The sequence below is a fragment of the Triticum urartu genome, chromosome 2A (genome assembly GCF_056163025.1).
Source record: "Triticum urartu cultivar PI428250 chromosome 2A, HENAU_Tu73, whole genome shotgun sequence".
Lineage (NCBI taxonomy): Eukaryota > Viridiplantae > Streptophyta > Magnoliopsida > Poales > Poaceae > Triticum > Triticum urartu.
The window spans coordinates 685,766,764-685,793,254 of record NC_141874.1 but is presented as its reverse complement, the minus strand read 5'-3'; the positions used below and the strand labels follow the sequence as shown (position 1 = coordinate 685,793,254).

The 26,491-nt window shown below is 49.7% G+C and overlaps 1 pseudogene; it reads right to left on the bottom strand.

The window, feature by feature from the left end:
- Window positions 1-1,196: 1,196 nt before the first annotated feature.
- Window positions 1,197-26,491, bottom strand: LOC147986727 (uncharacterized; annotated as a pseudogene).

The following is a 26,491-nucleotide window of genomic DNA, read 5'->3' as shown; positions in this document are numbered from 1 at the left end:
AATAGGATTCGCGGAGGGGGAAAAGAGGAGGAGGGGGCCGACCACCTCTCCTAGTCCTAATAGGACTAGGGAAAGGGGGAGGCGCGCAGCCCATCTAGGGCAGCCCCTTCTCTTTTCCACTAAGGCCCACTATGGCCCATATAGCTCCTGGGGGGTTCCGGTAACCCTCCCGGTATTCCGGTAAAATCCCGATTTCACCCGGAACACTTCCGATATCCAAACATAGGCTTCCAATATATCAATCTTTACGTCTCGACCATTTCGAGACTCCTCGTCATGTCCATGATCACATCCGGGACTCCGAACAACCTTCGGTACATCAAAATGCATAAACTCATAATATAACTGTCATCGTAACCTTAAGCGTGCGGACCCTACGGGTTCGAGAACAATGTAGACATGACCGAGACACGTCTCCGGTCAATAACCAATAGCAGGACCTGGATGCCCATATTGGCTCCTACATATTCTACGAAGATCTTTATCGGTCAGACCGCATAACAACATACGTTGTTCCCTTTATCATCGGTATGTTACTTGCCCGAGATTCGATCGTCGGTATCCAATACCTAGTTCAATCTCGTTACCGGCAAGTCTCTTTACTCGTTCCGTAATACATCATCTCGCAACTAACTCATTAGTTGTAATGCTTGCAAGGCTTATGTGATGTGCATTACCGAGAGGGCCCAGAGATACCTCTCCGACAATCGGAGTGACAAATCCTAATCTCGAAATACGCCAACCCAACATCTACCTTTGGAGACACATGTAATGCTCCTTTATAATCACCCAGTTACGTTGTGACGTTTGGTAGCACCCAAAGTGTTCCTCCGGTAAACGGGAGTTGCATAATCTCATAGTCATAGGAACATGTATAAGTCATGAAGAAAGCAATAGCAACATACTAAGCGATCGGGTGCTAAGCTAATGGAATGGGTCATGTCAATCAGATCATTCAACTAATGATGTGACCTCGTTAATCAAATAACAACTCATTGTTCATGGTCAGGAACCATAACCATCTTTGATTAACGAGCTAGTCAAGTAGAGGCATACTAGTGACACTTTGTTTGTCTATGTATTCACACATGTATTATGTTTCCGGTTAATACAATTCTAGCATGAATAATAAACATTTATCATGATTATAAGGAAATAAATAATAACTTTATTATTGCCTCTAGGGCATATTTCCTTCACCAGGCTGTCCATCTCGCACCTACTAACGTACGTCTGAACTGGATATTCAAGGGAATAGTTTGAAGGACGATACCTACGTAATCTTCCTTACGTTGCACAATATTGTAAAGGGTAGGATATTGTAAGGCCAAGGGTGTCTCTCCTAACCATGTATCCTCCCAAAATCTCGTTGACATCCCGTTGCCAACCAATAATTTGACCCTACGAAAGAACAAATCCTTCGTTCGCATAAGTCCCTTCCAGAACGGTGAATCAGTTGGTCTGATGGTAGTCTATGCTAGCGTTTTCGAGTGCAAGTACTTATTGCGCAGGATTTGAGACCACATGCCCCCCGGCTCTGTCCCTAACCTGTACAACCATTTGCTCATAAGACATTTATTCTTAATTTCCAAGTTCTTAATACCGAGACCCCCTTGGTCTTTAGGTCGACAAAGGATATCCCAACGCGCGAGACGGTATTTCCTCTTGGCCTCATCAGACTGCCAAAAGAATCGAGATCTAAAGAAATCAAGTCGCTTTCGGACCCCTTTCGGAATTTCGAAGAATGAAAGTAAAAACATTGGCATGCTCGTTAGTACTGAGTTGATCAGAACTAATTGGCCCCCATATGACATCAACTTGCCCTTCCAGCAGCTGAGTTTTTTTTCGATTCGTTCTTCAATTACTTTCCATTCTTTATTAGATAATTTACGGTGATGAATTGGAATACCCAAGTAACTGAATGGTAAGGCACCTAACTCGCATCCAAACAATTGTCTGTAAGTGTGTTCCTCGTCTTTTGCCTTCCCAAAACAGAACACCTCGCTCTTATGGAAATTGATCTTTAAGCCAGACAATTATTCGAATAGACATAAGATAAGTTTCATATTACGTGCCTTAGCCATGTCATGTTCCATGAAAAGGATAGTGTCATCAGCATATTGTAGAATGGACACCCCTCCATCAACCAGATGAGGAACTAGACCCTATACATGCCCATGTTGCTTGGCCCTGCCAATAATGACGGCCAACATATCTGCCACAATATTGAACAGAAGGGGTGACATGGAATCCCCTTATCTCAGCCCCTTATGCGTCTGGAAATAGTGACCAATGTCATCGTTCACCTTAATTCCGACACTACCCTTCTGGACTTGAGTATCCACTTGGTGCCTCCAGGTTTCACTAAAACCTTTCATGCGCATTGCCTGCTGAAGAAAAGGCCATTTTACCTTATCATAAGCCTTCTCAAAATCCACTTTTAAGATAACCCCATCTAGTTTCTTTGAGTGAATCTCATGAAGAGTTTCATGTAAGACAACTACTCCTTCGAGTATGTGTCGTCCCGGCATGAAAGCTGTCTGACTAGGTTGAATTACTGAGTGAGCAATTTGTCTCAATCTATTGGTTCCAACCTTTGTGAAGATTTTGAAACTCACATTCAGCAGGCAAATGGGTCGAAATTGTTTTATCTGGACCACCTCCCTCTTCTTCGGTAATAACGTTATTGTACCAAAATTTAGATGAAACAACTCCAAATGGCCTTCGAAAAAATCATGAAACATAGGCATAAGATCATCTTTAATGATGTGCCAACATTTCTTATAGAATTCAGCTGGAAACCCATCTAGTCCCGGTGCTTTATTCGGCTTCATTTGAATTATGGCTAAATGGACTTCTTTTTCAGTAAACGGTGCAGAGAGAACATCATTCTCCGCTGCCTGTAATTGAGGTATATCATCAATCACAGACTCATCAAGAGACACCGTGGAAGTATTGGGAGGTCCGAACAGACTTTTATAATAGTTGGAGATATACTATTTTAAATTCTCATGCCCCACTATTGTTCCCTCGTCCTGTTCCAGCTGTATGATTTTCTTCTTCCTATGTTTACCATTTGCAACCATATGGAAGAATTGTGTGTTGTCGTCCCCTTGGACAACCTTAAGCGTTTTCGCACGCAACGCCCACTTGAGCTCCTCCTCTCTCAGGAGAGCACGTAGGCCTTGCTCAGCTTCGGACTTGGTTCGATGTTCATGGACTGAGAGAAGAGTGGTTTCAGCCTTTACATCGAGTGCCTCAATGAGTTGCGTTAGACGTTCTTTTTTTGCTTATAAATCCCGCTCTCATTCCTGGCCCATCCTCTCAGAAATTGTCGTAAGTGTCTAATCTTATTTTGCCATCTATCAACATGTGTCCTTCCCATAACCGGCTTAGCCCATTCGCGTGCAATCATCTCCATAAATCCTTCTCGCTCAAACCAGCTTTGCTCGAAGGAGAAGGTATTTTTTTGCAACATGGGTAGTGTCGGTGTCAAAACCGGCGGATCTCGGGTAGGGGGTCCCGAACTGTGCGTATAGGCCGGATGGTAATAGGAGGCAAGGGACACGAAGTTTTACCCAGGTTCGGGCCCTCTTGATGGAGGTAAAACCCTACGTCCTGCTTGATTAATATTGATGATATGGGTAGTACAAGAGTAGATCTACCACGAGATCGGAGAGGCTAAACCCTAGAAGCTAGCCTATGGTATGATTGTTGTTCTGTATGTTGTCCTACGGACTAAAACCCTCCAGTTTATATAGACACCGGAGAGGGTTAGGGTTACACAAAGTCGGTTACAATGGTAGGAGATCTACATATCCATATCGCCAAGCTTGCCTTCCACGCCAAGGAAAGTCCCTTCCGGACACGGAACGAAGTCTTCAATCTTGTATCTTCATAGTCTAGGAGTCCGGCTGAAGGTATAGTCCGGCCATCCGGACACCCCCTAATCCAGGACTCCCTCAGTAGCCCCTGAACCAGGCTTCAATGACGATTAGTCCGGCGCGCAGATTGTCTCCGGCATTGCAACACTACTAGGGAAAACCTTATACACAGAAATTTAGAACAGCGCGGGTTAAAAAAGGGCGCTAGTGCTAGATAGCAGTAGCGGTTCAAAATAAACCGCGTTGCAGATATGATTCTAGCAGTAGCACATGTGCCCGTAAAAGCGCTACTACTAATATTCCCATTGCTGGAACGATGGGCTACACATAGCAGTAGCGGCCTTGCAGGAAGCGCGCTACCGCTAGGGCATGAGTAGCAGCGCGTTTCCCTGTAACAGCGCTATTGCTAATGGAAATAAAATAAAATGAAAAACAAATAGAAAAGTAAATGAAAATGAAAGAAACAGAAAAAGGAGAAAGAAAATAAAATAAAATGTAAAGCAAAATAAATGAAAAAGCGAAAAAACAGAGAAAGGCTTAGCTGTAGCGTGTGTTAGTAAGAGGCGCTGTAGCTAACGCAGCTGCATTGCGTTTCAAGGACCCCCGCTATAGAAACAGAAAAGGAAATAAAAAAGAGAGAAACTTACATATGTATAGCAGTAGCGCGTTTTGGAAAAAGCGCTATACCTACCTTAGCTATAGCGCGTTCTGCGAAACGCGCTACCGCTAGTTTTGACTTAACCAAAAAACTGTTCCCCCCCGGCCACCACTTGCCCCCCAAATCTCTCGACCCGCCCCGCCGCCGTCTCCCCGATTCGTCGTCGCCCCACTTCGCCGCCGTCTCCTGCCGACATCGACGCCCCCGGAGCCACCAGAGCCGTGCGCCGTCGACGCCATCGGAGCCGCCCCCAACGCCACGGAGCCGCGCGGCCTCATCAACGCCACCGGAGTCGCCGTCGACGCCACCGGATCCTCCCTCGCCAGAACTGCCTCCCTTGCCATCACCGGAGATGCCCCTGCCTCCCTCGCCACCACCAGAGCCATCCTCGGTAAGCCCCCACCCCTCCTCTCTCTCTCCCATGCATAGGTTAGCTAGTTTAATTATGTTAATTATCTAGGTTAGGGCAAAAATTTAGTTAGGGCTTTGACAGAGAAGTAGTTAGGTTAACTAGTTTAATTAGGCTAATTAGCTAGGCTAGTGCAAAAATTTAGTTAGGGCTTTGACAGAAAACTAGTCAGGTTAACTAGTTTGATTAGGTTAATTATCTAGGTTATTTAGGCAAGTTTTATTTTAAAGATGATCCCTTCCTAGACTTTTATTGTTGATTATATCTTTTCATTGAAGTGGTCATGTTGTTTGTGCCCAAGTGGCTTTGTTGTTTCAATGAAGCTGAGTGGCCTATATATATTTTGCGGGAATGTTGATTCATTTCCGTTCCGGCAAATTTCAGGTTCTCGATTTGTCCACTTTTTAGCAAAGGTCATGCCGAAATTTTCCGTGAATTTCGGCATGACTTGTGCTACAAACTAGGACATATCAAGTGCCCGTGTGATTTGCCGCACCAGGAAGGAGTCAACGTTCCTGCAAAACAATAGGCCTTTTTATGTCATTATTCATTTTATTAGGTCTAGAATTAATTGACTAGGTTTAATCATAGGAAACATGGCTAGCAATGATGAAGGACAGGGTTCTGGTGATTGCGACGACGCCTACCGGGCGGCAGACGAATTTTTTAGCCTTACCGATGATCAACCAATGTTATTGCTGGGCCCACCGGTGGCATCGGGGACTGAGACCGACACGCAGACCGGTGCTGAGACTGAGATCGGCGCTCAGACTCAGACAGGCATCGAGACCGGCGCTGAGACTGAGACCGGCGCTGCCTCGGGGAGCGGAGCCGGTGTAGAACCGAAAGAAAAGAGGAAACGGGTTCCTAACAAACTCAGGACTACTAGAGTGGTGGTCACGGAGGTGGACGACGGCAATTTTGAGCCAACGGCGCCCGAGGAAGCGCGTCGATGCTACGGCAATCAAATAGGCTGCATCGTACGGACAATCGCCACCATCAACGATGAGAAACTACAGAAGATAGAAAATATGAGGAGCTCCCTCCTAAAGAAGTTTCACCAGATATTCTTGTTCCCGGGCCGGAATGAGAAGGATTATAAAGATCCAGATGAGGACCCGGCAATGAAGAAGATAAACAAACATGCCATGACCAAGTTTAGCGACGCGTTGGCCGTCTAGAAAAATCGAGTGAAAGCAAGGATCATCGACAAGAAGGAACCCTACTCCGAGATTGTAAAGGATAATCCGACAATCACGGAAGAACAATTTCAAATATTCAAGGAGGCTTGCGAGGCCGAAGATGCCAAAAAAAGTCTAAGTACATGAAGGGGCTTCAAGAGAGGAACATGGGGAGCCACCACCTCGGAAGCCGTGGTTACGGCGGAAAGAGGTCCAAATGGGCCAAGGAGGACGCGGAAGCCGCGAGTCTGGGCATCCCAGACCCCTTGGCGGAGTTCACCGTCCCGCAGGAGCGTGACGTCCTCAGGGCCCGGCACCATTGGGACCCAGTGAAAAAGGTTTACGAGACAACACCGGTCATTACGGAGTTCATGAGACTGTTGGTAATTTTAGTTTCTGATCAATTCGACTGCATACGTTAGTCATATTTGTAAACGATCGTTGTGCCTTTTGCAGAGAGAGCAGCACAGGATTGCGGCCGAAAGCGACTCGCCGTCTGAGGCATTGGCGAGGCCCAAGTGGGACACTCCATTCAACCGGTCGTTCAACATATTGAAACAACAACCGGTGGATACTCGACCGTCGTATGGACGCGTGCACGGTGTCGGAGACGGCGCCACGTGGAAGAAGTACTACCGTGAGACCATGGAGGAGAGAAAGGAAAGATGGAGGTTAAATTAAGAAAACATCGACAAGAGGGTTGAGATTGCGGTTGAGAAGAAATCAACTGAGACAGTCGCAACAGCGGTAGCTGCCGCAAAACAGGTGGCTTTAGATATTTCTACTACCTTGGTTCCGGCCGTTTTCAATTGGACCAGGCAAAATCCAAAAAAAGATGCAGCGGACTTTCCCCTTGCTGACTTCTTGGCGGGGAGCAGCTCGACTAGCGTTGCACCAGCACCTGCAGCTGCACCTGCTCCCGCACCGGACGTGCTAGGCGGTGCTTCGTCTTTGGCTGAGCTCGACGCCCTCACGGTATCTGTCACACCGACCCCCTTCAATATAAATGTATAATCTCCCGTTTTCGTTGCCTTTCGGATGTCTCACGTCGCAGACTTTTCTTTGTAGGCCGACGAAACCCCGTGCACCATATTGTACACCATCGGCGACCAGAAGGTGGACGTGGGGAAGGCGACGATAATGGAGCCAAAGGAACCATTGTTCCACAGCCGACTGATCCCCCCGAACGTCTTCAAGGTTTCCGTGGCCAGTGTCAAACCAGGCCACGAGAATTTGCCTCCTCCAGTACTACTGGGGATGACGACGAGACACCGCGGCGGCTTGGTGATTGTTGCAATGCTGGGTGGGTCCTGTTGTGGCCAAAGAGTCTGCTTTGTCTGGACGCGGCCGGGAGCACACCCACGAGCACGCAGCCTCAGCAAGGTATGAACATCAACACCCCACCTACCCAATTATTGTCGGGTGTCGGGTTGGGTGATAGCGGACGGGGTAAGGAGGAGGCTCCATTAGTCGCTGATGACGTCGCCATGGATGAGGATGAGGACGATGATGGCGCTACTGAACAGTATGTCTATACTGGCGCCTCCTCAGGGTTTGAGCGTCATGAGTCGGTGCTTGAATTGCCGTCTCAACATATTATGGACGACCTTCCGGTAGTAAAGAAGTTTAGGAAGAGAGCGAGGAAAGGCAAAAAAGCTGTTTCTATGACCCAGCCGCCTCAGCAGCCTCGGCTTCAGGACCGTATAGATATCCCCGGTGCGGATAAGTGGCATATCCCCGGTCAACCAATCCTACCTGCAACAGCGCTACGTGCCAGATTCGGCGATCTAAAGAGACTTCATGACGATGTGCTGCGGGTAGAGAAAGACCTCATTGCCTCGAAAGATCCAGGATACCCACTCTACGTGGTTAACGTTCCACGGCAAATGTCGTACGTCGACAGCTTCCCCGCGGATAAGTTCTTCCTCCGATTCGATTACATATTCGATATGTTTCACGTGAAGAAGCTGGATTTTACGTTTGTCCGCCTTTATGCCTTGCACATGAACTACATCATCGGGGTTGAGCAGATATCTCATATTTGTGTCGCTGACCCGTACTACATGCACGAGGGCTTCTTGGGAGTCTGCGCAAATCACCGTGAATACACGAGGGATTACATCGTCAATTTCATGCTCGCCAATAAGGACAAGGAGGCGATTCTCGTGCCTTATCATCCCGTGTAAGTCATCCGCGCTGCTATCCTTCCTTCAATTTCAATCATTCATTTGCACGATGGAGGCTAATTAATTTGAGGACTTATTTTGCGCAGCGGCGGGCGCGCCGTCCTCATCATCCTCTACCCCCAATTCTCCCACGCTCTTTACTTGGACTCGTCGAAGAACATTCACAAAAAGGATTACACCCACATCAAGGATGCTCTCGACAGTGCTATGTTTTACTACCAAGCAAGGGGTGGAGAGGTCAGGGACAAGAAGAGAAGGGGCGGCAGGGTCGCCTTCGGCCATAAGACCGACTTCTGCTGCATCCAGCAACCGAAAGATTCTCTTAATGATGGATTCTATGTCGTACACCGCATGCTGGAGTACAGACGAGATCACCAGAACCTTCGCATGTCACCTAGATCCGGCGATGCCCATATTCTGCAATGGGCAAAGGACATAGGAGATATCGAGGATCATCGACTTCGAGCTGAGTTCTATAACATCCAGCGCGAACTTGCCCAAATCATCATGAAGGAGGTCGTCGGAAAAACAGGGATGTTCTACGGAGAAGGACAAATGTCGCGGGAAGACGTCCGAACATGGATAGCCTCTCAGCGTCTCGACCCGAAGCCTTTCACTAGGCTCGGGGACTATCTCCCTGACTTGGATGGATGGAACGACATGTTGGAGTGATTGTCGATATATGACAATGTGTCCGTTTAGTCCATACTTTATGTATGACAAAACTTTGAGTTATGCATGGTGAAACTTTATTTGTGATGTAATTAAACCGTCCTCCTCCTCGACTAGCGAAAATCACTCTAGTTAGGGCATTTTGGGGTACGATGAACTTTGTTATTTATGCTTATGATATGTTGTTTTTATTTTTGCCAAGTCTGTCTCTTTCTGTTGCTCAACTACATATGTTGCATATCATCGACTCATGTGATGATGTAGGTGCATAGATCATAGATGGCGAAGAAGTGTTATGCCAGGAGTATATATATGACAAGTGGCCGGAGTGTCAGGCCCTTCCGGTTTCCGAGCGACAGGCAGTAGTTAGTTTAGAGGTTCACGCTAATGCGAAAGAGGGATACGAACTCATGTTCTCAAAGTGATAGCTCTTCTCGCGTATATCATTGTTTAGATGGATGACGATGTATATGCATATCATTCGAGACTTGTATCGCTATTTTCGAGATGATGACGAGAGACCACTTTGTGTTGGATGATGATTATGATGATGACATGATTTGATGAGACTAATTGTATGTATATGCTATGATTACATTTGTATGTGTATGATATGCTAAAGATTATTGTATAAAGCCTATTCAAATACAAAACAAATACAAAACAAATATGCAGGAAAAAAACTAATAAATAAACTAGTAGTAGCGAGGGGGGAAATTTAGCAGTAGCGCCGCATTGTCAGTAGCGCGTCCCAGCAAACAGCGCTGCAGATAATATCAGTAGCGCTCTTTCCCAAAGAGCGCTACAGCTATTCATGTATAGCAGTAGCGTGGGACAACCGGCGCTACTGCTATACGTTAGCTGTAGGGCCTTATTAGTAGCGCCGGTGCCCGCGCTACTGAGAGGCCCAAAACCCTCGCTGCTGGTAGGCTTTTCCCTAGTAGTGCAAGGCGGGTTCCTCCTCCAAGTACTTCATAGAAGATTTTGAACACAAAGATAGTGTCCGACTCTGCAAAATAAGTTTCCACATATTGCCATAGAGAGAATAATATTTACACAAATCTAACCTGCTGACGTATTCCGTAGTGTGACATCGCACCACGGCCAAGCCTTTATTCGAATCGTTTTATTGTCCCACCTCAGCGTGTCATGCGAGGCGGTTTCCTTGGCACGTCTCGGCGAAGCAGAGATCGTGTCCCCTTATTCTGGGATTCTCATCAATACGGGCGTGGGTAACCCAACTATGCCATTGATTACGACGCTTGGAGATAAGCGAGTTTTACCAAGCTGGTGGGGACACGTAGTTGCGTCCACCCATATAAGGGGATAAGGATCCACCTTTTCACCTACGCCTTCTTCCTCCTTTGCCTATACATTTTCGCGCACTCGAGCTCCAGCGCCCAAGTCCGCACTCCCCACCTCAACCTTCTCCAGCCATGTCCGGAGCGGGAGGTAAGTGGATGGTCTCCTCCGTCACGGAGGGACACATCAAAAAACTGAGGAAGGCCGGATACTTGTCTAACGACATCGCGTGCCGGCTTCCCGAAGAGGGGCAGCTCCTCCCCACCCCAAGGCCCCATGAGAGGGTAGTGTTCCTTCCCCACTTCCTCCGCGGACTGGGCTTTCCTATCCACCCATTCGTCCGGGGACTCATGTTCTACTATGGCCTGGATTTCCATGATCTGGCCCCAAACTTCATCCTCAACATCTCGGCGTTTATCGTCATGTGCAAGGCTTTCCTCCGCATCCGCCCCCATTTCGGCCTATGGCTCAAGACTTTCAATGTCAAGCCGAAGGTGGTGCGCGGCAACCAGTCGGAGTGCGGCGGCGCCATGGTGGGCAAGATGACCAACATCTTATGGCTCGAGGGCTCCTTTGTGGAGACCCTGAAGGGGTGGCAATCGGGGTGGTTTTACATCACCGAGCCGTGCGACCCTGAGTGGGTCACAGCCCCCGAGTTCCGGTCCGGATCCCCAGGCGGCTCACGTCCTGGAAAGAGACAGGCCTGTCGTGGGGCAGCAAAGGAGAGGTGACTGGACTGCAAACATGCATCCAAACCCTGGTGAACAAGCAGCTCAAGCTTGTCAACGTAGTCCAGGTTATGCTCATCCGCCGGATCCTCCCGTGTCAACAACGGGCCTTCAACCTGTGGGAGTTCAACCCGGCGCAGCACCGAACTCTGAGCAGGCTCTTCGACACGACGTACGAAGATGCCTGGAAGGTGCTTTTCAAGGGCGCCGAGGCTCCCGCATCCGCTACCGAGGATCGCGGATTCAGCGCGCAGCGTCATGCTAGCGCGGTAAGTTGTTTGTACCTTTTACAGGGTATTAGTTTTTCATAGTTTAACTCTATGCGGGATCTAAGCTCCCTTACCTTTGACAGGATTGGCAGGCGAAGTCCGGACAGATCGACTGTCCGGCTCCTTTGCCCGAAGACCCAGCCGATGCCCGCTTGGCGAAGCTGCTGGTTCCGGCACCCTATGTGGTGCCGGAGAAGAAGGCCACGGAGAAGGCCACAGGGACTCGAAAAAGTGCCTGGCGCCATGAGGTGTCGGGTTCATCATCCGACGGCTCCAACGCGCATTCCTCCCGTGAAGACGAGGAGGAGGAAGAAGAGACCTCTCCTCCTCCAGCGGGGGGAGAGAAGAAAAGGAAGGCCGCCCTCACTGGGGAGGCCGAAGGGTCCAAGAAGGGGAAAATCCTTCCTCCGGACTACTCCACCAACGCCGACGACGGCGGAGAGGAGTGGCCGCTCAGGGCCAAGCCCCTGGCGAAATCGTAAGTATCCGGATACCAGAGTAATTCATAGTATTCCTTTATTGCACAGCTTTCCCTTATGTCGAATATGATTATGCAGCTTACCCAAAGACCGGCTCGACGCGTTGTCGAGCGGTTCACTGGACTCGTCGGATGTGAATTCGCTTCCGACGGTTACCTCCCCCCACCCAACGGACGACGCCGAAGTGTTGTCCCAACAGGTTCCAAGCCAGGAGGAGGTGGTCCTGGAGGCGCCGCAAGGCGACCTCCCGGACTCCAGGAGTAAAGGGGATAAAACCCCCCAGGGCTCCAAGTCCGGCTCTAGGCCGGACACCGCTCCGGAACCTTCAAAGGTTCCAGAGTACGGCGGGCGACCTCCTTCCAAGAGGAGCAAGCCCACCGTGCCGGTGACCCCCGTCCAACCGGAGGCGCCGGACAATCTGTTGGAGGTGCTCAAAGGCGCCTCCATCGACGAGGAGCACCGCACCATTATGAGTGCGGTGGTCCAGAAGGTCCACTCCGCCAAGAGCGGACTGACTGAAGCTTGTGCTAGCCTTTTAACAGGCTTTGAGGTAAGTAAAGAATGTGTAAATAATATTACCGCATAGACAGTAGCCCCTGATGCTCTGTTTGGCGTTCGGGAAGAAAAGCCGAATAGAGGATCAAATAAAATTCACAAGAGTCTAACAAAAAGGAGTAAATATGCGTATGTAGGCTTCTCTGCTGGCGTCCGCCGCACTGACTGCGGAAGTGGATACACTAAAGCAGAACCTCGAGCAGTCCGAGCAAGAGCTCGGGCGTGCCAAGAAGCAGCTTGAGGACAAGGAAGGTAAGAAATACCTTGTTTAAATATATAAAAAAAGGTGCAATTGCAAAAAATGACAGGATTATCGTGGCTATTGTAGGGGCCACGTCTGAGGTGGCGACCCTTAAGCAAGCGCTGTTCGAGGCCGGGAAGAGGGCGGCCATGGAGCGCACCGAGCGGGAGAAGTATGAGGCCCAGGTTGGCAAGGTGCGGCAAGAGCTCCAGGCACTCATGAAAAAACATGAGAGTTTGGAGCTTGACTCAAAGACGCGAGCGTCCGAGCTCGCGGTGGCTATTGAAAATGCCAAGTCTGCCATGGCCGAATCCCAGAAGACCCTCCAGGAGTTGGATGCGGTGAAAAAGATAGCGGCGGGTAAGGCATTCTTTATGCAAAGCAAACACATAAACGTGAGTTACTTGTTACTTACCCGAATCCGGGGCTCTTCAGGAGCATTCGCAGATCTTCCCCGTAGCGTGTCCGATGCCGCCGCATTCTATCGAGCCGAGGAGGGCAGCTCGACAGAGAAGGTGTTCTGGTCTCAGTATGCTGAGGCCGGACACCCCGTGCCCCTGAGCGACCAGCTGAAGCAACTGGTCGAGCTCCACAAGGCGGCCGAACAGGCCATGAAGGGCCTCATAGTTCGGCTGTGGCCTGGAGAGGCTCTGCCTGGGAGCTATTTCGGGCTGGTGCGGCGGCTGGTGGGGGCCTGCCCAAGGCTCAAAGTCATCAAGCGCTCCGTCTGCATTGAAGGTGCCCGTAGGGCCCTTGCCCGTGCTAAGGTGCACTGGGGCAAGCTGGATGCTGAGAAGCTTGTGAAGGACGGGCCACCGCCGGGAAAAGAGCATCGCAAGCCCGAGAATTATTATAAGGATGTTCTGAAGGGTGCCCGCCTTATGGCGGATGAATGTTCCAAGGATGTAATTTTTGAGTAAAACTCGCTTGTTTTGTCCTGTGCACTGAAAATTTGTTCATATGCGCTAAGCAATGCTGTTGGAATTTAAAATATTACCTTCTGTGCGGCTGTTTATCAATTCTGAGAGATGGCGAGTTGTCGGCTTCTGCCCCCGTGCCGCTAGTGCTGGGGTATTCGGGGATAAACCTGAGCGCTCTTTTCCCATGTTTGTGTCCTTCGAGGGAGGCGCTCAGCACAATGAACAAGGCAATCAGACTATAATGCGTGAACACTCTCACTTAGCCATATAATTCTATAATTTTAAATTTTGGCGAAGCCCCTGGTATTCGGAAGACCGAGTTCGGGGCGCTATCCACGCCTTGTCCGGACAGAGCCGACTCCTCGCTCTAAGCGGCATAAGTCTTTAGGGACTCGAAAAACCTCTCGCTTCATCATGACTGACGGTGTCCTGGACTAGGGGGTACTCACCACGTCGTCTCCCGATCTATTAGATTGGGCCAAGGACCCCCATGGCCGTATACTCGTGGGCCAGTTCGGACGGCTGCCGCATACAAGGAAGATTCCACAAGACTTGGCGATCAAGACAAGGACTTCTCCCCACCGGCGTATTCAGTTAGGACTCTTGTTATCCTAGGCCTCCGGTACATTATATAAACCGAGGCCAGGCTAGTCGATAGACATACAATATATACAACAATCATACCATAGGCTAGCTTCTAGGGCTTAGCCTCCTTGATCTCGTGGTAGATCTACTCTTGTACTACCCATATCATCAATATTAATCAAGCAGGATGTAGGGTTTTACCTCCATCAAGAGGGCCCGAACCTGGGTAAAACATCGTGTTCCCTGCCTCCTGTTACCATCCGGCCTAGACGCACAGTTCGGGACCCCCTACCCGAGATCCGCCGGTTTTGACACCGACATTGGTGCTTTCATTGAGAGTTCCACTGTGTGATCGACAAAAGGATCGATGGCTCGCCTGCATATCAACTGCGACTTCGGCATCTTCGTCATCAGCTCGACTGGTCACCTTGGTTCGACCAAGAATTGCGCCCCGTGTTTGGATCACCATGTCTGGACGAGGGCCTTCATCAAACATCAACTCCGATCTCTATCAAGATCACGGAGGAATCATCTATGGAGCTCGGGGGCTCAACGTCAACATTGCCCTCAAGCGACCGTGCTGTTTTTCCAAACAGCGAACGCGTATCCGCCGCCACCGCCTGCTCGAGCATCGCTTTAACGATCGCTTCGGTGGAATTGTGCGGAATCGAGTCTACAACAACCCTGGAAAATTTCGTCGAGTTCCGATGGAGAAATCTCTGGCAATCTATGATATACCGGAGCCCTGTCAAATCTGGACGGGAATCTGGATGAGTTTAGGGCGTGGTGTCCAGCTTCTAGCTCGGACGTCCTTTGAAAGATCCAACCGTTGATTGGCTGCGGAATTCCTATATCTACCACCTCTCCAAATTTCAGCTCGATCCGACCGTCCAAACTTCGGGAACCTTCCGATTAGTGCATCACTTTTCGGATCTGTTTTCTGCGCGAAAACGAATCCGACCCTAGTTCGTCTTTTTTATGAACAGGATTTCGGACATCCCTTTTGAAGGAAGTTTTGTATGGGGTATTGTGTTTCGTTCCCGAACACATCCCACTAACTTTAAGATCTTTTGAACATGATCTTCAACATCATGCTGGTGTCAAATCAGTCTGACAATATTATTCCACGGCTGCCGACCTGCGCTAGACACGTCGTCACTTTAGCCGAGCTCAACTTCTTCGGATCATCATCTCGGCAAGCCGAACAAGAGTCCGGCATCGCGAAGGATAAATCATCATCAACATCGCCGCCCCCACGGATTACACGGAGCGGGCATACCGGCATCGCCGCACGGTCGCTTCATCAAGCCGGCATCAACCACGTCACGACCTGCATCGACAGGGCCGCACTATTGCTTCTTCAAGCTGGTGTCCGTCACGCCGACCTGCTTCGACTCATCGGCTGACGTCGAGGCTTCGACATCTCGGCTGGACCGGGGGCCTCGCCATCTCTTCATCAACCTACTCTGGACACTCCGGCGTCACTAGCCGACCAGCTCCGTCACGATAGCTGGACCGAGGGCTTTGCCTCGGCGAGTCAACCTTTACCAGCATTGCCATGCCGTCGTTTTATCGCCCATCAGGCAATGGGTGTGCGGAGCGAGTCCCAATTTTGGGAATCACCTTCCTTCGGATTGCTACAACAAATAAACCAGGTGCTATTAATCCCAGTATTTTTTGCTTGTTTGGGTTCATATTTCCCAAGGAATTATTACTCTGGTTTGTCCATGATATGTACACAGGTCTATCAAATGGTGACCGCATTAATGACGGTCGCGTGGTGGTTCGATCAGTTTCCGTACATAGTCCGGCGAACGCCGCATCCGAAGCTCGGACTGACCTGTGAATTCAGGCTTTGCCACGCCTTTACTACATCACGCCGACGCCCTGCATCGACATTGACTTCGGCGCCAGGCCATATTTCTTCTATTCCTCACTTTGCATAAATTATTTATTATGCAACACATTTTTTAATTATCATTATTACTATTATCTCCGGTTTGCACTATTTTTTGTGTACAAGAAAATGATCCGGGGACTTCGGCGTCACTCTGCTGGTCTGCATTGACCGTGCTATGTCACCACTTCAGCGTGTCGAGCTCTCCGCTCCGCCACCTCAGGACCAGCTTGGGGGATGGAACCTTGCCCCGCATCAAGCTCGGACCGCGTCATCAATACCGAACACATTAACCAGCTAAGTCGCTTTCATGCTCAAAGCTTTAATTTCTAACTTGTGTTCGGTTCGACCAAGCATTATACCTTTTTGGAAAAAAGTTGCTTGTAAAAAATTTCCTTGTCCAAACTTTGTTTGTGACACACAAATTCAAGGACCCAATTCACTTGGGGGCTTCATTTATGAAGCTTTTCCTCTTGCATATGATTATACTTGTACGGCTTCGTTCCTTGTTCGTGTATTATGCCACAATATGCACCATATTGACTTAAGCGATTTGCAAGCTGGGTTGCCTCGCTCCTGTGTTTACCCCTACGTTCCCGATTGTTCGTCTAGGGAGTAAAGGGAGCACCTCTGCGATTGTCACGATCAGGTCAACCGAGCCGGACCTCAGACTGGGTGAAGCCGAAAGCTAGCGCTCTTATAGTTTTCAATGATGGTCGACACACAACGAAACTCATGAGTACAAAAAATCTATTGCACAAGTCTCATAATAACAATGAGCACCGAAGAAAGGTATCGGTGGGGGTACTATTTTCTTCGAAGATGCTTCTTACACTTCACAATAATATAGCCTAAGTTCCCTGAGCGCGCTTTGTCTGTTACAGCCTTATGGCCTGATTGCCTGGTTATTGGAAACACCGTCGATATTCTCGACCGATGGAGTACATAACACTTTCCGGTCCTTGATCGAAGAGGGAGAAGCTGACGGTCGGTTAAGACGCGTTTAAAGTTCGGTTGAACATAGATATGATATAAGTACTTCGGTACATGCAATCATTCTTCTACCCAAGTCACTTGGGGGCTCTTAAGTTTATTTGAGCCGTTTTATAATAAGTGTTCTTCTTCTTAGTCGTTGCAAAGTTTTATTATTATTATTTATCACTCCTTTTTCGACACGAGTGCGGGGTCACTAGCCGGGGAGCCTAATTTCTCTCTCAAAGCCGCTAGAGTTTAGTTTGCTAAACTGGCCTGATGAGAAGTACTCTGCCCTCGGGATAGGAAGTTGAAGCCGTAGGCTAACCCGCTCGAAGTATTGAGATAGGATGTATCATGTTAAAGCACGACAGAAGCACTTCTTTTTTCTCAGACCAACTTTCGGTTTGGCACCGAACACTTGATATTGTTCGGACGTCATGTTTTTACTGACGTTTCTTGGTTTTCCAAGCTTTTTGGCACTTTTAAACTATTTGTGCTTTTCTAGCATTAGTCTCGCAGTGCAACGCCGGACACCTTTAGGGATTCGGCAAAAACATTCTCAGATATTGCTATATATGCATCGGTTTTGAATTGTGTCTTCGGTCAATAGTTGGGTTGCCCGGCTCCTGCACTTGCTTCCTACGTTCCGTTTTGTTCGGCTAGGCGTGCAAAGGGAGAACCACTGCGATTGTGCTTCCAGCTCACATGGTTAAGCACCTTAGTGGAGAAAGCCGAAAACTGACTGTCACAATAAGCGTAAACTGGTCAGTGATTCGATGACTATGACGGGCCAGTCATAACATTGGCCGAAGTGTTTACGGCTTGACCTCGACTGTCGCCGAACACTACCGGGGGCTATTAACTGGCCTCCCAAACTAAATCCTCGATATTTTGCTCTTACATTCGAGCTGAGGTTTCATGATCATGCTTATCATGACAACCCAAAGAAAGGAACCGATAGCGGGACTATTTTCTTTGGAAGACATTTCTTCTGTTAAACAGTAATATAACTCTCTGCGTACCTTTGTTTATAAAATTGTATGGCCAGATTGCCTTGTTTGTTGTAAATCTTTGCCCTCATAAAGGTTTTATAAAGTAGGACAAACACTCCTCGGCTACTGGCCGAGGAGGTGGAAGCCGACGGTCGGTCAACAAAGTTTTGTACAATGCGGATCTGAGCATTAATGACGTAAAGTACTTGGATACATAGAGTCATTACACATAATTTGTGATTTTACTATGGATATTGATCCTTAATTCGGCCACCCGTGCCCGCATTAAGGCTCGGGGGCTACTGGGCTTCGGGCTTATTATTTACAAATATTAAAGGGGCACATCGATCCCCTGATCTGGTGTTGCCACCCGACCAGTGTCTCGGGGGCTACTACATTTCTTGTCCAATGCAGAAAATTTTATGTGCAATATAGTTTCCGAGGAGATTTTGATTCTCAGGTTGGTCGGCCGCACCCAACCTGAGTCTTGAGGACTAAGCACGCCGCTTTTGTGTCCCGAAGTATTCTGCCGAGCTAGGACTTGATCCTCAGGCCGATTTTGCAAATCAACCTGAGTCTCAGCGGCTACTGGGATCAGCGGTCTTATGTCATCCTTCATGTGCATCTCGGGTTTTAGACCGATACACACCTTGAGGGCTACTGGCTATATATCTCGGTAGAGAATAAATTGCACCAATAAAAAATACTAACAAAAAATCGGCCCATAGTCGGGGTGGTGCACCACCTCGGAAGCAGTCCGGCATAAAGCTCGGGCGCTAGTGGCTGGCTCCATAGAGGGCATTTCCGACATTAAGCTCGGCTAAACTCCTTCAACTTTTTTGAACCAAGGTGATATGACACCTCGGATATAGTCCAGCATTGGAGCCTGGACACAATCCGGCGTTGGAGCTCGGATATATTTCGGCGTTGGAGTTCGGATACATAGTCCGGCGTTGGAGCTCGGATACATTCTGGCGCTAGAACTGGGAAGCGGTCCGGCGTTGGTGCTCGGCTGCAAAAGATACCTCGAATGCAGTCCGGTGTTGGAGCTCGGACGCAAGAGGACCCTGCCTCCCGGGAACAACTTCAAACCCGAGGTGTGGCATAAAAATAAACAAGGCATTGATAAAGGCCGGAAACTTAAAGGGGCTCCTCGAATACCCGACGTGTAAACTCGTCGAATGCATTTCGGCGATCCTCAAGATCGAAGATAAAGAAGATTTGTTGAACCAGTTTTCAAGACCGGCAACCGAAGATGAAGAACGGTTCGGAAGAATCGAGGAGCGTCCCTAACTTGAAGACCGGTTCAGGGGGCTACTGACGGTGTCCTGGACTAGGGGGTGTTCACCACGTCGTCTCCCGATCTATTAGATTGGGCCAAGGACCCCCGTGGCCGTATACTCGTGGGCCAGTTCAGACGGCTGCCGCATACAAGGAAGATTCCACAAGACTTGGCGATCAAGACAAGGACTTCTCCCCACCGGCGTATTCAGCTAGGACTCTTGTTATCCTAGGCCTCCGGTACATTATATAAACCGAGGCCAGGCTAGTCGATAGACATACAATATATACAACAATCATACCATAGGCTAGCTTCTAGGGTTTAGCCTCCTTGATCTCGTGGTAGATCTACTCTTGTACTACCCATATCATCAATATTAATCAAGCAGGACGTAGGGTTTTACCTCCATCAAGAGGGCCCGAACCTGGGTAAAACATCGTGTTCCCTGCCTCCTGTTACCATCCGGCCTAGACGCACAGTTTGGGACCCCCTACCCGAGATCCGCCGGTTTTGACACCGACAATGACAGTCAGTTTTAGCTTTCTCTACTGAGGTGCTCGACCCAGCTCAATTGGGGCACAATCGCAGTAGTTCTCCTAGTACTACCTTAGCCGACATAGCGGAACGTAAGACACCAAAACATAGGAGCCGGGCAAACCCAACTATTGACCCAAGACATGATTCGGAGCCGATGCATATAATGCTATAAGTTCGGGGTGCCGCACTTGTTAAAGTGTTCGGACTTCTCACACCATATTGAGGGGTACTAAAGCCCCTGGCGTATTTTGGCCGTACCAAAGTGTACGGGGGCAACATGTCATTAAGGAACATATATTTGTAAAAAAAAAGAGTAATGCAAAAATAGATAAAAGCTATGCATTGTTTATTAAAAAGGGCTGCGATCAAAGCAGAACGTTACAAATAATGCGATAAGAAAAAGGTTGGACTATTTATCATGTCCGTTCCAGGGGCAGGCTATGGAATGGTATGCGAAACAGGTATACTGCTCGTGATAGAGACCACCTGGGAGTTCCGTAATGCGGCATGGCTTGTCTGCTTCCCTGGTTCTTGCATCGTTTTTGCGGCAAGTGAACTGTCGAATAGGCCTTCCAAAGAATGGAGTCCTGAAAGTAAGAGAAAATTAAAAAATCGGCAGCCCCTGGTGCGGTTTAAGCCGTGTTTCGGGCGTGCCGTGATGGTGCCCCTCCCCCTGTACCCATGGTATTTCTAAAGCGTAGTTATGTACGTGAAGCACTGGTGCCGCATTTTTGCGAGGGCTGGGGTTGGGGCCGCATTACTACGCTTGCTCAGAACATGCCAGGCAATCTTGTTGTAGGTTACTCCGGGCGTGCTTGACGGTGTCCTGACGTTTAATGGCCGGACTGGAGAACTGCCTGGAGAGGCTGCCTTGTACTTCTGCTGCAAGGGCCACCGTGTGCTCCTCCGTTCGAGGGAGCGTTCGGTGTTTCCATTGACCGTAATTACTCCTCGAGGGCCTGGCATCTTGAGCTTAAGGTATGCGTAGTGCGGTACCGCATTGAACTTGGCGAATGCGGTTTGCCCGAGCAGTGCGTGATAGCCACTTCGGAATGGGACTATGTCGAAGATTAACTCCTCGCTTCGGAAATTATCCGGAGATCCGAAGACCACTTCAAGTGTGACTGAGCCTGTACAGTTGGCCTCTACACCTGGTATTACGCCTTTAAAGGTCGTTTTGGTGGGCTTAATCCTCGAGGGATCTATGCCCATTTTTCGCACTGTATCCTGGTAAAGCAGGTTCAGGCTGCTGCCGCCGTCCATAAGGACTCTAGTGAGATGAAATCCGTCAATAATTGGGTCTGGAACCAATGCGGCGAATCCGCCATGATGGGTGCTAGTGAGATGGTCCCTTCGATCAAAGGTTATCGGGCAGGAGGACCATGGGTTGAACTTTGGGGCGACTGGCTCTACCGCGTATACGTCCCTTAACGCGCGCTTCCGCTCCCTCTTGGGGATGTGGGTTGCGTATATCATGTTCATCGTCCGCACTTGTGGGGGAAAACCCTTCTGTCCACTGTTGTTCGGCGGCCGGGGCTCTTCGTCGTAATCGCTATGCAGCCCCTTGTCTTTATTTTCGGCATTTAACTTGCCTGCCTGCTTGAACACCCAACAATCCCTGTTGGTGTGATTGGCCGGCTTTTCAGGGGTGCCATGTATCTGGCACAAGCGGTCGAGTATTCGGTCCAAACTGGACGGCCCCCTAGGATTTCTTTTGAATGGCTTTTTCCGCTGACCGGATTTATAGCCTCTGAATCCGGCATTAACTGCCGTATCCTCAGCATTGTCGCCGTTAATGCGTCGCTTCTGCTTGTTCGACGCGACCTGCCACTACTGTCCCTGGTATCCGAATTACCAGGGTTCTTGGTCATATTGTTGCTACGAGCAAGCCAGCTGTCTTCTCCCGTGCAAAAGCGGGTCATGAGTATCGTGAGTGCTGCCATAGATTTCGGCTTTTCCTGTCCAAGGTGCCGGGCAAGCCACTCGTCACGGATATTGTGCTTGAAGGCTACTAGGGCCTCTGCATCTGGACAGTCGACTATTTGATTTTTCTTTGTTAGGAACCGTGTCCAGAATTGCCTGGCCGATTCCTCTGGCTGCTGAATTACGTGGCTTAGGTCATCGGCGTCTGGTGGTCGCACATAAGTGCCCTGGAAATTATCGAGGAATGCAGCTTCCAGGTCCTCCCAACAACTGATTGATCCTGCTGGCAAGCTGTTAAGCCAATGCTGAGCTGGTCCTTTAAGCTTGAGTGGGAGGTATTTGATGGCGTGGAGATCATCGCCGCGGGCCATGTGGATATGAAGGAGATAATCCTCGATCCATACCGCAGGATCTGTTGTGCCATCGTATGATTAGATGTTTACGGGTTTGAAACCCTCAGGGATTTGATGATCCATTACTTCGTCTGTGAAGCATAGTGGGTGTGCGGCGCCTCTGTACTGGGCTATATCACGACGTAGCTCTGATGAGCTTTGTCTACTGTGTTCGGCCCTACCGGATTTGTGTCCGGCGTGACGGTTATCGTCTCGAGTCGTGGGGTGCCCACGCGATCCGTAGATCGATCTTGTTTGCCTTGCCTTGTCCTCCAACATATCTCGCAGGTCTGGCGCATTTTCCCGTGCCTTGGTACGGGGTGCGGCTTGAGTGGAGGGCCGAGAGGCCTCTCTATCGCGGCCACCTCAAGTGCTGGTGATGTAGGTTTAAGTGCTTCCTCCTCTAATCGGGATAGCAACCTGCTCTTTGGGTAGCTCTTGGAGGGGCGTTCGAGTTTATGCTCTTCGGTCACAAGGAGTTCAGTCCATCTGTCGACTAGCAAATCTTGATCAGCTCTAACCTGTTGCTGTTTTTTCTTGAGGCTTCTTGCCGTGGCCATAAGCCTGCGTTGAAAACGCTCTTGCTCGACGGGATCCTCTGGTACGACGAATTCGTCATCGTCGAGGCTTGCCTCGTCTTCGGAGGGAGGCATATAATTATCGTCCTCGACCTCTCTGTCTGCCGCTCTCTCATGAGGGCTGGCTTCTCCATCCTCCTATGCTGAATCTTGCTGGAGGGGGTTTTCTTCGGCACTCTCCGGAGTATTATTATCTCCCGTGCTGGAATCACCGTATTTGCTTTGGCGGGATTTTGAGCGGCGCCGCTGATGCCGGCGCTTAGGCTGTTTCTTGGAGGGGTCATCCTCCGCTGTTCCATCGCCATCTCCTTCTTTTGGGATGTCCACCATGTATATGTCATATGACGAGGTGGCTTTCCAGGGCCCAATAGGCGCTGGTTCTTCATCGTCTCCTGCATCGGTGTCCATACCGTCGATGTCTTCGGAGTCGAAGTCCAGCATGTCGGTTAAATCATCGACAGTGGCTACAAAGTGGGTGGTGGGTGGGCTTTGAATTTCTTCATCGTCCGTATCCCAACCTTGCTGACCGTAGTCCGACCAGGGCTCTCCTGATAAAGAGAGAGACTTTAGTGTCTTCAGAATATCGCCGAAAGGCGAGTGCTGAAAGATGTCCGCGGCAGTAAACTCCATGATCGGCGCCCAATCGGATTCGATCGGCAGGGGCGCGGAGGGTTCGGAGTCCGGAGAGGAGTCCGACTCCTTGGAGTCACGAGTCTCGCGGAGTGCGGGGCTGGTGTTCGGCTCGATCGCCGTTGGGATCGCAGCCCCCGAGGCGGCGTCCAACCACCCATCCTCGATCGGCGCAGTTGGCTCCGAATTAAGGGTCGAAGCGATGCGGGTGCGGCCTCCAGGGCACTGTTCGGCGGCAGAGCTAGATCATGCTCGTCGTGACAGTGCGGCGCGCTCGACAGTGGCTCGAATCCGTCGAAGATCAAGTCCCCGCGGATGTCAGCCGTGTAGTTTAAACTTCCAAATCTGACCTGACGGCCAGGGGCATAGCTTTCGATCTGCTCCAGATGGCCAAGTTAATTGGCCCGCAGTGTGAAGCCGCCGAAAACGAAGATCTGTCCGGGGAGGAAGGTCTCACCCTGGACTGCATCGCTATTGATGATCGTAGGAGCCATCAAGCCTAACGGCGACGACACAGAGGAACTCTCAATGAAAGAACCAATGTCGGTGTCAAAACCGGCGGATCTCGGGTAGGGGGTCCCGAACTGTGCGTCTAGGCCGGATGGTAACAGGAGGCAAGGGACACGAAGTTTTACCCAGGTTCGGGCCCTCTTGATGGAGGTAAAACCCTACATCCTGCTTGATTAATATTGATGATATGGGTAGTACAAGAGTAGATCTACCACGAGATCGGAGAGGCTAAACCCTAGAAGCTAGCCTATGGTATGATTGTTGTTCTGTATGTTGTCCTACGGACTAAAACCCTCCGGTTTATATAGACACCGGAGAGGGTTAGGGTTACACAAAGTCGGTTACAATGGTAGGAGATCTACATATCCGTATCGCCAAGCTTGCCTTCCACGCGAAAGAAAGCCCCTTCCGGACACGGGACGAAGTCTTCAATCTTGTATCTTCGTAGTCCAGGAGTCCGGCTGAAGGTATAGTCCGGCCATCCGGACACCCCCTAATCTAGGACTCCCTCAGGTAGCCTCTCCCGAATCTAAGAAGAGTGGTGTATGATCCGAGATCGCTCTTTGCATCGCATGAACCGACACCAACGGATATTTTTGTTCCCATTCCACACTAGCAAGTACCCTGTCCAGCTTTTCATAAGTGGGAACAGGTAGCGAGTTGGCCCATGTGAACTGTCTACCGGTGAGCTCAATTTCTCCCTGATTGAGGCTCTCGATAATCATGTTAAACATCATAGACCACCGTCCGTCGAAATTGTCATTATTCTTTTCTTCTCTTCTCCGGATTATATTAAAATCCCCCCGACCAGTAGTGGCAGATTTTCGTCTCCACAAATCCGCACTAAATCGGCAAGAAAATCAGGTTTAAATTCAGGTTGCGCTGCCCCATAAACCGCAACTAGCGACCATCGGAACCCGTCCAATTTCGATCTCACCCTGAATTTAACTGAAAAGTCTCCCTGCACTACATTAAGTACCTCGAGCGTCTCGCACCGTACTCCTAGTAAAATCCCGCCGGATCTTCCTCTAGGTGGTAAGATGTGCCAATCAAAATCGATATCACTGGAGAGGGTTTGAAGGAATTGGGATGTGAAATTATCTCGTCCAGTTTCCAAAAGTGCTATAAAATCTAGATGATGCTCTAATGTTGTCTCTGCTAAGAATCTCTGTTTAGCCAAGTCTACTAGACCTCTGCTATTTCAAAAGAGTCCTTTCATAAGTCATCATGAAATTTTTTCTTAAGCTTAACTCTAGCACTTCTGCGTATCGCCGAAGTAGGATAAATTTTCCGCTTCCAGGGTCGTTTGGGCTTCTCCCCAACACCCTGTGGAACGATATTATCATCAATAACAGAAACTGCCTCCTCTGTCAAGAGAGGCGCTACTGCATCTGTGTTCTCAACTTCCTCCTCATCTTCAGTATTGACACTAGGCAAAAGGTTGTTGCAGATATTTGCAAGATCAGTAATTCCTAAACTATTCATGTCATTGTCATTCATAGGTTGGATAGAGGCAAGATTACGAATGATCTCAGAAGCCCTCTCCGCTTCCATGTCTAGAAGATCATTGACGGATTTGATGACCTCGGTATCATTTGATCCCAAAGAAAAGCCTAAGTCGTTTGCCTTATCAACTAACTCATACTCAGAAAAATGTAAAATTGAACAACGTATATCAAATGACATACCTGCAGTAGTCTCGGCATGACGAAGCATGGCAGCCCTCTTGGCCCGCGCTAGCTGAAAGTCATCCGCATCCGGCTGTCCCTGGATCCGGTTGCTGACACGCCTGCCAGCCGACACCGGATCCGTAATCCCACCAAAAGCGATGAGCTCCTCCGTGGTCCTCTCGCGCGGGGTGCGGTCAGGACTCCTACGCCCCTCTCGTAACGTCGGTGAAGGAGGAAGAGGCGTGATGGAGGGAACTGCCGGTGTGGGTGACAAGGGGACAGAGGACCTTGGAGCCGCCTGCTCACAAATCTCGTCCCCCTTATCACCCGTGGTAGTCGTCGTACCTCGGCCGCCCTGCTCGGTGCCAAGCTGCAGAGGGGTTACAACACGGGACTCCTGCCCGCATCTCACCCCCAACTCGACCGGAGACGTGGAATTGGGAAGCGCGCCGTGGATCTCCTTTCCAGGCGCCCCTCCCGCCGGCGAAAGGTCCGGCAGTGGTATGTGGGTGTGGTGGACCTCCTGCCCAGGGTCTCCCAAAACCGCGGCCATCCCAACAGAACCCACCATCGCCCCGGAAGTAGGCTCCATGGTCATCACCTTGCCGACTAAACTCGGCACTGGTGGAAGCTCAAGCTCTATCGGGTCATCTGTCTCGACCCTAGTGCTCCATAACCGGCTAGGTGCGGACCTCGATACAAAAGAACCAAAATGAAGCGTGTTCATCGGAGTGGTGGACGGGGGCGTCTCTTTGGTAGAACTGTCTACCTTATCAGAATATGTAGCAGGCCCCTTGTCCGACTCCGGCATAGTGTCATCGGGCCCCTTCTCCTGGTCCCCGGGTGCGCCGCCCCCCTCCGTAGTATCCATGTCTTGTGTGCCATCTCCAGCCTCTGAAACTGCAGTATCCTCAATCTCAAGCTCTAAGAGGTAAGTAACTCCAGCATGTGTCCATCTGACTACATCTGGTATGTGCTCAACGCTCACAACACTGACCAAAAGCCTCGCCACGTTTTGTGCGCGAGTGAAAGGCAT